At 47.3% G+C, this 13,904-nt stretch overlaps 1 long non-coding RNA gene across 1 annotated transcript; it reads left to right on the top strand.

The window, feature by feature from the left end:
• Positions 1 to 1,718: 1,718 nt before the first annotated feature.
• On the top strand, positions 1,719 to 10,723 carry LOC135362624 (uncharacterized). The gene is made up of 4 exons (XR_010407528.1): positions 1,719 to 2,424; positions 7,805 to 8,021; positions 8,538 to 8,831; positions 9,278 to 10,723. It is a non-coding gene; the product is annotated as an uncharacterized LOC135362624 (long non-coding RNA).
• The last annotated feature ends 3,181 nt before the right edge of the window (positions 10,724 to 13,904 follow it).

Raw genomic sequence — 13,904 nt, forward strand, 5'->3', positions numbered from 1 at the left:
TGACGTAATGGTGGCCCTGTCTGCCTGGCAGTGTCCCCAGGGAAGTCTGCACTTGCAGTGTGTGCCTTTGCGTGGTGACAAATCCCTGTGGTCAGAGAGGAGGATGTGGGGCCTTAAATCCAGCTCCTTAACTGACCCACAGGCCCACTGAGCAATAAGCGTGGTGCCGTTTGTATGCACATAGTGAGGAGTTCTGCTCTCTTGGCTTGTGGTTGACAGCCTGCAGGACCTTAAAAATAGCTCTGGGAAGATATTTTTAGTGCACCATCCTGAGGCGTGGCTGGAGCCCATGGCCTCCTGTGACGCATAAAAATTGTTTTGGCTCTGTTTGCAAGTGATTCAGACAGCTGGCTTTGGACTTCAGGGGTGTAAAAATAAAAACAAAGTGGGGGAAGCTGGGTTCCAGCCACAGGGCATCCCCCACCCCCACAACATCTGAATAATTGCTCCTGAGAAAGTTTTTAATTTGAGCCTTGGTCCTCTGGAATACTATGCAGATCACAGCTCTGCCCGGAGGGCCTCGGGCCGGAGGGCTGGACAAAGAGCAGAATCCCATTTTTCAGGTCAGAATGTGAGGCTGTGTGAGGTCCCTAACCCACCCTGAGTCCCCAGACAGTACGTGGCAGGGCTGCCATTGGAGCAACGTCTAACTCTAAAGCCCCATCTCCGGACGACGCAACCACTGTGGAGTCTACCAAGTGTTTCCAGAGACATCATATGAAGGAGCATTATGTTTCTAATCTTACAGGTGAAGAAACTGAGGCTCAGAAAGTAAAGCGAGCCCACCTTCTCACACCTGGTGAGCCCTCAGGACACACCAGGGCCCTCAGACTCCAAACATACGAGGTCAGCATAAGGCTTCATGGGAGGCTCTCTTCGTAGGGGAGAAGGCCCTGGGCACAGACCCTGTGACACCTGGCAGGCTGAGTGGGGACAAACGTGTCCACCTGCCCAACCTTGTTGGGTACATCTCAGGGACTGGGAAGCAAGTGCAGAGAGCCCAAAGCATGGCCTCCAGGGAAGACACGGAGGGGACAGACTCCGGGCTCATGCACTGGCTGGTCCTGCCACTTCTGAGAGAGCCTGGTGGGCAGTACTTGGGGAAGCAGCGAGCGCTGCGACCGAGCCACGCAGGGGTGGCCCAGTCACTTCTGCTCCCACCGCAGCTCACCGCCTGGTCGGTCAAGGCTCGGTTCCTAATTAATCAAGAGAAGTAAGATGTCCAGTCGGCTTTGGATGCTGTGTGAGGAAGAGCTAATGAAAACTACTGCCCCACCGGGCTACATCATCCTTCCTGGGACCAGCCATGCAAGTGGACTCAGAGAACATACCACCAGCAGCACCTTATCACGCATGCCCGTAACATACAGAAGCGGGAAAGGCAAAGCCCCATGAAATCCTGCTGTGTGGAGCGGTTTCATATTTGGCAACTGTCATTGATCCCAGGTATGTCTTTGCATTCGTAAGAACGTGAACAATTTTACATAAATGGGAAAACACTGCACAGGATAGGCTATCTTTTCACTTGCTTTAAATAGTTAATCGTATCAATAAATTTAAATCTGTATCATTGTAACGACTGCACCCAATTCCATTGTACAAATGTACCTTATTTAATCAGTGTTCTTTTGGTGGCAGTTTGCTTTGGGTTTCTTTTTTTTTTTTTTTAAGATTTTATTTATTTATTTGACAGAGAGAGACAGAGCGCAAGAGAGGGAACACAAGCAGGGGGAGAAGCAGGCTTCCCATACAGCAGGGAGCCCGATGTGGGGCTCAATCCCAGGACACCAGGATCATGACCTGAGCTGAAGGCAGACGCCCAACGACTGAGCCACCCAGGCGCCCCTGCTTTGGGTTTCAGATCTCAATCATCTTTCACCATCTTTAAGCCTTGCACCTCAATCAAGATACCCCAAAATACATGTTTAATTACTTAACAGATTAACCTTCATTTTGCCTCATTATATTTCTATTTCATGGCCGAAAAGGGGGCAACCACAGAGATAGAAGAAGAGAGCCTCTGGTTTGCAATTTCTCAGGCTACTTCCCAGCTCCTTTATCTTTTTAAATGCAAGAAGCTCTGTACTATCTTTGTAATTCTTACCATAACTAAGCTGACTTGATGAAACACCAGTCTTATTTTAGGGCCTTATCTTACCTACATTCATGCATAGGAGCCATTCCAGCTACCAGAGGGACAGAAGAGAGATGCTGTCATCCCTGGGCATACAGCTGAAGACGGGTCCCACCACCTTTGTTTGCAGCCCACCACAAGCAGCCTCCTAGCCTCTGACTTCACGTCCCTTGCAAGGTCATGATTTGCAAATCACTGCAAACCACATGCTGTGATTTATGTGAAAACGATTCTTTTTTTAAGTTGCCAACGACTATGCAAACCACAAAAAGATTGTCTGATTAACTGCGGTGAGTAGCCAGTGGTTCCTAACCTTTTTCAAATATAAGCCTTTTTAAAGTAAAAAAAAAAAAAAATTTCCCTGAATCTTAACAACTATCTATTAAGCACCTAGTACGCGCTGACCTTGAACGTGGAGCGGGGAGTACAGTGACAGCCACAGACTCATCTTTCCTGGAGCTGGCATTCCTGCAACCCAGAGTCATCGCATAGTAGTGTGTCCCTTGTGGTGTCCACTGAGCAAGGAAAGCGCGTGATGCCTGGTGTGAATTTAGAACTACTTTTAAATGAATGTTTATTTTGTTAGTCACAGTCACAGCTCTGTTGCGCACTTGAAAAATGATGTGTAGCTGCAAAACATAGCACTCATTTAGTCAGAGACAATGCTTGATTCATCAATGAACTTGTAGACCCCTTGCCATAATTTTGAGCCTTTCACCCACTGCCCTCCACGGCAGTCCAGAATTCTGTGGCCCCAGGCCTGGGGTTCTGGAGGGTTATACCACATTTCTAGACATTTATGCTCCTTCTTGGCATCTGGCACCTGTTTCAACTCTTTTTAGGCCAAGATTCAAGCCGTACTTTTGCTGCAATCTTTGAAATTCAGCAAGTTTATCAGCTCGGCAGGGAAAAGATGGTGGAGTCTTCGTTGAAAAGCCTCAGGACACCAATTAGGACAAGATAAAGGCAGGAGCTCATCAGTCCCTGGGAGAAGTCAGCAAGAGGCAATGGGGCTCTGAGAACAAAATCTTGTTGTGACCCAAGCAGCCCTTGTTTCTAATTTTGTCCTTAATGCTGTTTATGGATTTTAAGAGGATCCTTCTGGGCATGATGGTCTTTGGACATCTCTTATAGAGATGGAATAAGAGTAATTCTCAAAGAAAACATGTTGGATGCAGCACCATGGACCACAAAAGGATGAAAAGGACCTCAGAGATTTGGATTCCAGGATTTTATATGTGGGAAAACTGAAGTTCTATACAGAGAGTAGTGGCTTGCCCAAGTTTACAAAGAACTCGGCACTTGTGACTTCCTGCCAAGGTTTTTTTTTACTATGTCACCTGCTTTATTAAGATCATCCCTGACACCAAAACCTGGGATTTATCCATTCCATCAAATTTATTCATGAACGAATTAATTCAACATTTATTGAGTTCTTCCTTACTATAAGCCGGGAACTGTGCTAACAACTGGGGATACAGTAATGAATAGGAGGGAATCTGGGTCTCAAAGGTCTTACAGTCCAGTAAGGGGAAAAAGAAATTAAGCAAGCAATTAGCATCCACTACATCAACAAGCCAACAGAGAGATACCAGGAGGCTCTGGGAACAATAGTCGGGAAAAGGAGTTGACAGTGGTGAAAGGCATTGAGTGTTCTGCCCCAGGACCCTTAGGTGGCGTCTGAACAGGGTCTTCAAGATTGACTAGGAATTCAGGAGGGGAGGGCAGGGAGCTCCAGGCACAATTGCAACATGTTCAGAGACCTGAAACAGGAGCAAGCGTGGGATATGAGTAGTTGGAGCATTAGTATAAGGGAACTAGTGCTAAGGAATACAGATGTAGCTAGAGGTCAACAGGGTCAAGTTGGGAGGATTCTGTGGACCGGGTTAAAGAAGGTTGGATTTTTTTTATCTTGAGATCTAGGGAAGCCATGGAGTGGCAACAGTGACCCATCAGATCTGTGGTTTAAAAGATGGCTCTGCATGTGGGGAAAATGAATTAGAGGGACTCAGAGGAAAGCCAGGCAAGCTGGCTGGGGAGCCCTGCAGTGTCCCGGCAGGGGTGATGGTGGCAGGGTGGGTAGAGAGAAGTAGATATAACCAACAGATAATAAGAGGAAGAGTCAAAATGCCTTTGTGAGTTATCGGAAGTCCATATTCATGAGAGAAGCCCCATAATTTCTTGCCCATGAAATTTAAAATCCTTTCATTAGTAAGGTAAGCTTATCCGGCTCTAGGCTCACCTAGAAACCTAACACAGAAAAATGTGTAAGCCACCTCGCCAGTGTGGCTCCAGCCACCTCTGATGGCCTGGTCCCACACCCTTCAGGCCTTAGACCCTTGGGATTTTGCCTGCCTGAACATCTGCATATGGGTTCCACTCCCAGAGCACTCACTGGGGGTCTTTCATGGAGATAACTAGCAATGAGGTTGCAACAGATGGGGAGAACTCCAGGTATACATGGAGAGAGCCAGACATATATACAAATTTTACGTATATATTTTATAAGTAATTATCATAACTATATACATTTTCCCCTCAGGGATCTATGGACAGGACAACTCCTAGAGAATGAGTCACTAACAGTGGTCTGCCTTCCATCCTGAAAAAGGTCCTGTGGTGGCCTGAGGCTAACCCTGCACTTCCACTTTCCATCAGATGTGGGGTGCAGAGACAAAGAAGGAGGAGCCTGGCAGGCAGTTCCAGTTGAGCCAGAAAAAACAAATAATGTAGCAAGATATCTCTAAATCAGGGCAGGGTGTTTTTGAGATAGGTGCACATATTGTAAACAAGTGATAAGAACATGACAGTGCTGAGGTTAAGGATCCCTAAGGGCACCCACCCACCGGTGAGCACTGGTGGTTCAGTGGTAGAATTCTCGCCTGCCTAAGGGCACCCACCCACCGGTGAGCACTGGTGGTTCAGTGGTAGAATTCTCGCCTGCCTAAGGGCACCCACCCACCGGTGAGCACTGGTGGTTCAGTGGTAGAATTCTCGCCTGCCTAAGGGCACCCACCCACCGGTGAGCACTGGTGGTTCAGTGGTAGAATTCTCGCCTGCCTAAGGGCACCCACCCACCGGTGAGCACTGGTGGTTCAGTGGTAGAATTCTCGCCTGCCTAAGGGCACCCACCCACCGGTGAGCACTGGTGGTTCAGTGGTAGAATTCTCGCCTGCCTAAGGGCACCCACCCACCGGTGAGCACTGGTGGTTCAGTGGTAGAATTCTCGCCTGCCTAAGGGCACCCACCCACCGGTGAGCACTGGTGGTTCAGTGGTAGAATTCTCGCCTGCCTAAGGGCACCCACCCACCGGTGAGCACTGGTGGTTCAGTGGTAGAATTCTCGCCTGCCTAAGGGCACCCACCCACCGGTGAGCACTGGTGGTTCAGTGGTAGAATTCTCGCCTGCCTAAGGGCACCCACCCGATAGGCGAGTCTTAGAAACAGCACGCGAGCAGTACTCAGAGGCCACAATCGACTGTCCTGCTATGTCTGTACTCCCAGCATGTTGCTGGCCTGGCATAGGGGCACTAAACGGGGTTGAGTGAATAACGAACACTTATTTAATAGAGTATTTACCCCATAGGTACAAGTTCAATAAGGTCAAATACTGACTTCGGCCTTCTGGAACTTGTGCAAGTGTCCTTGGAGGGGTGAGTGCAGGTATGTGTTCTGACAGGACAAAGTATGCTGGACAGAGTCCCTGGGTGCTGAAAGGAGTCATCTGTGAGCTACTGGGGACTCTTCTAAGCTTCCCAGGGCCAGGATTCTGGACAACAAATCTAAGAAGAGCTAAAGGAATCCCAGGCTCCATGAGTGTCAGGATCCTTGAGAAGATCCCCTGAAATGGACCCCTTTGGGCATCCATCAGGCTCCTAGCAAGACACCAGAGAAAGTGTACTGCATGTGTCTCCTTCCAGGGGTCTGATGGTGGCTGTGGGTGAGCGAGCTACAAGAAGCAGGGGGTGTGTGTGTGTGTGTGTGTGTGTGTGCGCGTGCGCGCACCCATGAGTAGTCACAGGGCTGACACTCTGTGATTAATGAATGTATTAAAAATAAGAATTCTATGTCTATTTTGGGTTTGATTTAAATTCCTTTCTTGAGATGTGTCACTTAATGGAGTTCAGCAACACCCTCTCTCACCAACAAAAGAAATAACATCTAATTAGCAGCAGGTTTGGAGAACGGATCTTTCTGCCTAGTAGAAGTGTAGGAAAATATTAAAAATCTGAATGGGAACCCTAAGGGCTGGAATATCAGAGTTCGGGGTTTATTGCAGAGGATTTTTTCTTCTTTCCGGCATGTCAGTTGAGTTCTGAATAGAAGAGGGTGTGAGACGATAACCTTCAGATAAAGAAGATGTTACTGTGGTGGAAAAATAGAGTGGACTCATGGAAAATTCCCCTCAGATAAGTACAAATGGAGGGAATGAAGTTAGGGAAGGAGGGAGGGAGTTCTTACAGTACTTAAAAGGGACATCATCTTGGTTGAAAGGGCACAGGTGGAATGAAGGAAGCCTCCTTCAGTCATGCATTCATTCATCCTCTGCTATAACTCTATTTAATGAACTTTAATGTCTGCCATGAGTCAGCTACTAAGCTGAGAGTTGATTGTACAGTAGTGGACAAAACCTGTATGGCCCTTGCTCTCATGGAGCTTATCGTCTAGGGAGGAAAGGGGACTACAGATGAATAAAACAGCAAATGTTATTTTTTTTAAAAAATCAACAGACATAAGACAGAATAACAGGAAAGGCCCACTTTGGATTGGGTATCTTCTTGGGGAAAGTTACATTTAAGCTGATACCTAAAAGATGAGAAAGATTCAATCATGCAAAGAGCTTGGGGAAGGCCATGCAGGCAGAGGGAGCAGCATCGGCAGTGACTGAAAGCAGAGAAGAACTTGGCAATTGGGAAGAACTGAAGGGAGAGAACAGTGTGCCAAGAGTATGGAGAAAGGAGGAACAGGAGATGAAAGAGAGAAGGAAGAGGGGTCAGATGGTACAGGGCCTTGTGGACTGCAGAAAACAGCTTGGATGACATTTTGGACACTGGAGAGTCACCAGTGGGTTTTACTCAGGGTAGAGGTATCATGGGGTTTAGGTTTTTCAACATCCGCTGCTCTGTGAGGAACAGATTGGAAGAGGCAAGGGTGGAGGGAGCAAGAACAGGGAGATGGTTGCTGTGGCTCAGAGCAGAGAAGATAAGGGAGGGGCCTGGATGCAAGTAGACCAGGGAGATATTTTGAAGCTAGAATGGGCATGAACTGGGTTTGGTCGGACATGAGGGTTGGGGAAGGGGCAAGATCAAAAGTGATTCCTGCACTTCAAGTTTGGGCAGGTGCTTCTTTATTTGTTCAAATCAGGAAGAAAAGTGACATGATGTAAAACTTGGGGGAAATAAGGAATAAGGTAACTGCAACAAGTATTAGTTGAGTAATGCTAACTCTGTGCCCAGCCCTGCAGCAGGTAAGAAAAGGTTTCACAGGGCCTGAGTGTTTCCCATCCATTCTAGGTAGCTGGGATTATAGTCCTGCCTTTCTGGTTCCTGGACTGATAAATTAAATAAAATTGAGCTCATAGCTCACAAAAATAAATCATGTACTAAGTGGATAATGATTACATTAGAGTGAGATGGGTTGTTATTTTAAACTAAGATTTTCTGCCTACCAGAAATCTTGGGGAAAAGATCATTGCATGATGAAATTTTGGAAGTCAAGTAATGGAAGAAGATACAATTAGCCAGATAAAGAACTTCCACAATGGGAGCCTCAAATCAGAAAGCAAAAATTACAACAGGAGAGGAAAATGGAAAGATGATCTCAAAGAGCAAAGCCTTCACAGGATTTGAATGTGTGAGAGGAGTAGACCCCTCATCAGCAGAACCTGGGTAAGAAAAGCCTCACCAGCCCAATCCAGAAGGAAAAGAGAAATCAGATAACACACTGCTGTCTTATGGTAAAAGAGGGAAATGAAAGGACAGGGGGCACACTGGCAGATGGCATCAGGGTGACCGTGAGTGCACAGCTGGCCCTGCTCTCACTCTGCCCCAGGGAGGGAGGGAAGGCTTTTTTCACTGTGGTCCCAAAGGTTGCTGAAGAGTTTCTGTGCTTCCTATGCCCTTACGTCATCCTCATCCTTTCCTCCCCTTCTGCCCTACGGAGCCAGCAGTCCCTGTCCCTGTTCCTACAGGCTGGGTTTCCCTCCCATTCCTTGGCGGAAGGGTCTCCCTCCTCTGCCATGGTCACAGTCATTGTCAACAACATTGACCAGCATGGATTCTGTCAGATGTAGAGGATGCACAGTTGTACGAGAGACAACATGACAAAGAAACTCACAGCCCTTCAGAGTTACTATGTCAAAAGGGCTTGCCCAGCAATTCACTGACATCAATTTATCAAGACAGGCTTGCTTCAGGGAGAGAAAAATGGAGCCGACTGACAGAAGTATCTCACCATAAGAGGCAGCTTAGACTAAGGACAGAAGCTGTGCCCATCTCGGGGAGTTGAGGGAGGCTTCCAGCTGACAGACAGCAGGAAGTCAGGAACCTCAGTCCCACAAACTGCAAGGAAATGAATTCCACCATCCAGAGCGAGCTTGGTAACAGATTCTTCCCCAGTCGAGCCTCCAGACTAGCACACAACCTGGCTGACACCTTGAATGCAGCCCTGTGAGACCTTGAGCAGAAGACCCAGCTGAGGTGAGTGCAGACTCCTAGCCCATGGAAACTGTGAGATGATGCATGTATATTCTTTTAAGTTGCTATCTTTGTGGTAATCTGTCACATGGCAATGGATAACTAACAACTTCATAGGTGTTGGGAGAACTAAAAGGAATCCTCCCACATAGTCTGACACTTATTAGGGCCTCAGGAGTGTTGGCTATTCCTAGTTTCTCCATCACACCTTTATGGTACCAGAGACCAAGAGGGGAAATCTGTGGCCTTGGTCCTTTGGGGAAGGCCTCACAAGAAAGCAGACCTTGAGGTGAGTAGTAAAGAAGAGTAGGACTTTAATAATGAGCAAGAAGATGGTGTGGAGGTGGGAGAATGGGAATATGGATGAGATAGAACTAGGGGGGCAGTACAGAGATCAGATTTATATGGCAACTAACCAACTGTCTCCTTCATTCATTCATGCATTTCAGGCTACTCCTAGGAGCTGTGGAAACAAGGGTCAATAGGCCCATTGACTGATAGAGAAGTACAGTACTTACAGGGATGTGCCATACACACAGTTGGAGAATGTGCTAGGGGCTTCAGTTTGGGCCTAATGGAGGATCTATACAAGGGGAAGGTAAATGGAGTGTGGGCTAGACTCCAGCCCCTGCTTGACCCATTCAGTTGGTGCCTTTGTGCAGGGCACACACTCTGTAGCTATGTGCCAGGGCCATCCAAGGCCAAAAGGGCAAATGCTGTGGATCCAGGGGCCTGCCCCCTGCAGTCCTACTTCCAAGACCAACAGCGACTGTCCATCTGTGCCCTGCTCACGCACAACTCTGCAAAGTTGTCTGTATGTTGCCTGTCTTGCTCCAGCCAGAAGCCAGGTCTATGAAAGAAGGGGTCAGGCCAGTTGCCCCCTACGTTGCTTTCTCCTCCTGCATTCTGCCCTTCTGACACTGCATGCTCCGAGAGTGTGAGAATCCTGTCTTGGCATCCCCTACAAGGTCCAGCCCAGGGTGAGCTCATAGAGCCCTTACCGATTCACATGGAAAGATGCAGGATGATGCAATCCTATGTACCACTTGTGGTGGGAGGGACCAAAGTCTACTCAGGATAGAGAAAGGACTGGTTGATTACAGTTTTTTCAAGTCCAAACCATGAGAAGCAACAGCATTCACTTCCAGACAGCATCACAGGTGTCCATGGCCGATTGGCCAGTTTGACTCACAGGGCACAGGAAAAGCAAAAGGCTGGATGGGAATGAACGCCTGCCCACTCACAAAAACACTTGCTGTTTTTAGAGAATGAATAGGTTTCTTTAGTATCTGCAACAACTTAGGCCAGTCTGGGGACAACTGTGTGCTGGCCTCCACCTCCAACCCTTCACCCCCTGCCTCCATAGAGCTCCCCTCAGAGCCTTCTTTGGGCCAGCAGCAAATGTAAAAGACTGGTCGATGCTTCTAAGTCTTGCCTCCCAGGGTGCTTTCTTTAACAATCAGTCTTGGGGCTCCTGGGTGGCTCAGTCGTTAAGCGCCTGCCTTTGGCTCAGGTCACGATCCCAGGGTCCTGGGATCGAGCCCCACATTGGACTCTCTGCTCCGCGGGAAGCCTGCTTCTCCCTCTCCCACTCCCCCTGCTTGTGTTCCCTCTCTCGCTGTGTCTCTCTCTGTCAAATAAATAAATAAAATCTTAAAAAAAAAAAAATCAGTCTTAAGGTCCAGAAGGAAATTCTTCCAGGGGAGAAGGAGCTGTTAGGGCTAAGTCACTGGTTTGTGGACAGGCAGTCATAGATTGAACTAGCCTTAATAATACAGAGGTTAATAATTAGCCTTAATTATTCATATTAACCTTGACAATTCAGAGAGTCCCTTGCAATAACAGTACTGTGAAGAATGTGCTCATTTAACAAAGACTTTTTATACAGATAATGTCAGAGGCAACAGCAGTTACCACGTTGGAAAAGATGAGGTCCCTGACCTCCAACTGTAGGTCATTGAAGACATAGGACATGGGACCCAATAGTTGTAAAACACAGTAAGTGAGACGAGAGACACCACGAAGAACTCAGAGGCATTGCATGGGTTGACTAAGAAGTCTTCATAGAGAAATTGACATTTGGGATAGAGGGATGGGTAGCATGGCTGCAGGCCTGGAAGAGAGAGGAGCACATTCTAAGCTAGGGGAAAAGTCTGAGCAAACACAATGCCTTAGGGAAGTTCAAGGTTTGTGCAGAAAATAGCGAGAGGCTGGCTGGATGGGGGATATCCGGTGCCCAAAAAATGAAGATGTGGGATCACTGAGAGCTAGAAAGCCGTTTGCAGGCTGCTCAGAGAGTGGCGGTGCCCACAGAAGGGGATCAGTAGGTAAGGCTAGCCACTGAAGATTCCAGAGGAGGCCATGCTTGAGCTGAGACTGTAGCAGGCTGCTCAGGCAATGATATGGGCTAGAGCAAATAACCAGGGGACACATACTGAGGGCCTGAACTGATGGGGACAGCAGAGCCAACTGAAGGTCTTACAGGACAGAATTGAAACGTGCACAAGCATCTTTTTGAAATTGTGAATCCAGACTAGCAGAAAACAAAGCCCTGATTATATAGCAAATAAGAAGTCCTCAGTCGGCTTTGTGGTAAGACATCTGCTTTTATTTGTCAAAGTCTTGGGTATCAATAGCATCAGCCCCAGACCTGGCTTCATGGCTAATGGGATTGACTCAAACAGTGGACAGACCAGGAAAAGGGAATCATGGAGAAAACACTTGCAACTGAAATCGGAAGACTGAGCCTGTAGTCCAGGCTAGCAGCCGGGTGACTGTAGGTAAATTGCTTTTCCTCTCAGGACCTCAGTGTCTCCGACTGTAAAATGGGACTATCCAGGGCCCATTCCAATGCTTCCACATGATGATTCTGTGGATGGCAAGGCTGATGTAGAGGCTGTTTCCATATAGGAGCCAGACACTGTCCTGACTGCTTTTATACACATTGAAACTCATTTATTTCTCACAACAAGGCTGTGAGATAGGTACTTGGTATTGGCAGAAAGTTTGTGTCCCCCTAAAATTCTTCTGTTGGAATCCTAACGCCCAAGGTGATGGTATGAGGACGTGGGGCCTTTGGGGGGTGATTAGGTCTTGAGGGTGGAGCCTCATGAATGAGATCAGAGCCCTTAGGAAAGAAACTGCGGAGCGCTAGCTCGCCCCTGCTGCCATGTGAGGACACAGAAGACGGCCCTCTGGGCACCAGGTCTTCACAGCTTCGGAATTCAAGCAAAGCGCAGCCGACTTTCCACAAGAGCTGCTTAAGCCTCCGGTGCCCTGGGGATGGCTGCTGTCCAGCTGATGTCAACCTTCCCCCCAGCAGCCTCCCCAAGGTGCAGCGATCCCCACTAGGCTTGCTGGCAACTCATAAATTCTCCCCACAGACAGCACTCGGGCTCACTGCTGTTCTTCCTTAGAAATCATCTTTATGAGGGCGCCTGGGCGGCTCAGCCGGTTAAGTGTCTGCCCTCGGCTCAGGTCATGATCCCAGGGTCCTGGGATTGAGTCCCATATCGGGCTCCCCACTCAGCGGAGAGTCTGCTTCTCCCTCTACCACTCCCCCTGCTTATGCGTGCTCTCTCTCTCTCTGATAAATAAATAAAATCTTAAAAAAAAAAAAAGGAAATCATCTTTATCTTCTTGCAGAAGAATAGGAGGAAGATTGAAGTCCATAAAATGCTAATTCTGGCCTAGCCAGTCTTCAGCCTGTAGGAGGTGGAAACCACTGAGAGCTTGTGAGTTAGTTCTGCTGTTCTCAATGTGTGTATTATGGATCCCTGGGGTCAGCAAGACGCTCTCAGGGGTGCCATGAGGTCAGAACTATTTTCATAACGGTGCAAAGATGTTCATTGCCTTTCCTCTCTCTGTTGACTTTTTTTTTGGGGGGGGGGCAGTGATGGTACAAAAGCAACAGTGAGTAAAACTGCTGGTCCCTTAACACATATCAAGATAGCAACACTACACGGTACTGGTAATCTTTTTCTTCACTCTCATGCACTGAACAGTAAAAAAAATATTTTTTTAAAAAAAACTGGTTTCACTTAAGATGGTCTGATGGTCTGTGCTGAAACAATAGTTATTCACTCTATTAAATCTCAACCCTTGGGTAACACGCTGTTTTAACATTGTGTGTGATGACCTGGTAAGTGCAGTAACCACTCCTGCCAGAAGTACCACGCCGTCTCCAGGAAGAACCAGGTGTGGGACTGAACACAGAGAGCTGTACTAATCACTCTTTCAGAAAACAAGTTTTTAGGTGACAGAAACAACTGACAAATTCTGATTATTCAGACTTGGGTTTTGGCAGCTACTTTTTAAGAAATGGATCTTCAAGGGTGCCTGGGTGGCTCAGTTGGTTAAGCGACTGCCTTCGGCTCAGGTCATGATCCTGGAGTCCCGGGATCGAGTCCCACATCGGGCTCCCTGCTCAGCGGGGAGTCTGCTTCTCCCTCTGACCCTCCCCCCTTTCATGCTCTATCTCATTCTCTCTCGCAAATAAATAAATAAATAAATAATTTTTAAAAAATAGATCTTCAAGGAAAACAATGGACAATATTCGTTGCCAATGACAGAATCCGAGCTCGCAAGTGAGAATTAGAATTTTGGAAAAATTGCATCTGCCACTGTGAGCTTGACAGTTTTCCAGTATTTAATGGCTTGGCCAATGATAGTCCAATGCTGATATTAATGAATATGATTTTTAAATATTGGATAATGAAATATGTTGATATTTAGAGAATGTATATAACTCAGTGAACTAATATGTTTCAAATGACCGATGTACGGCGTTAGAAAAAGATGTATTCAAAGTGCAAGATAAAGGAATAGATTTTAATGTAGGAATGCAAAATGGTCAGGGTGCCTGAGTGGCTCAGTCAGTTGGGTGTCTGACTCTTGGTTTTGGCTCAGGTCATGATCTCAGGGTCCTGGGATCGAGCCCTGCATCAGCATCCAAGTTCAGTACAGAGTCTGCTTGAGGTTCTCTCTCCTTCTCCCTCTGCCCCTCCCACTCGTGCTGTCTCTCTCTCTCCAAAATGAATAAATACATCTTTAAAAAAAAAGAATGCAAAAAGTTCA

This window comes from Mirounga angustirostris, unplaced genomic scaffold (genome assembly GCF_029215605.1).
Source record: "Mirounga angustirostris isolate CCGP_5_RB_7025 unplaced genomic scaffold, mMirAng1.0.hap1 SCAF_1, whole genome shotgun sequence".
Lineage (NCBI taxonomy): Eukaryota > Metazoa > Chordata > Mammalia > Carnivora > Phocidae > Mirounga > Mirounga angustirostris.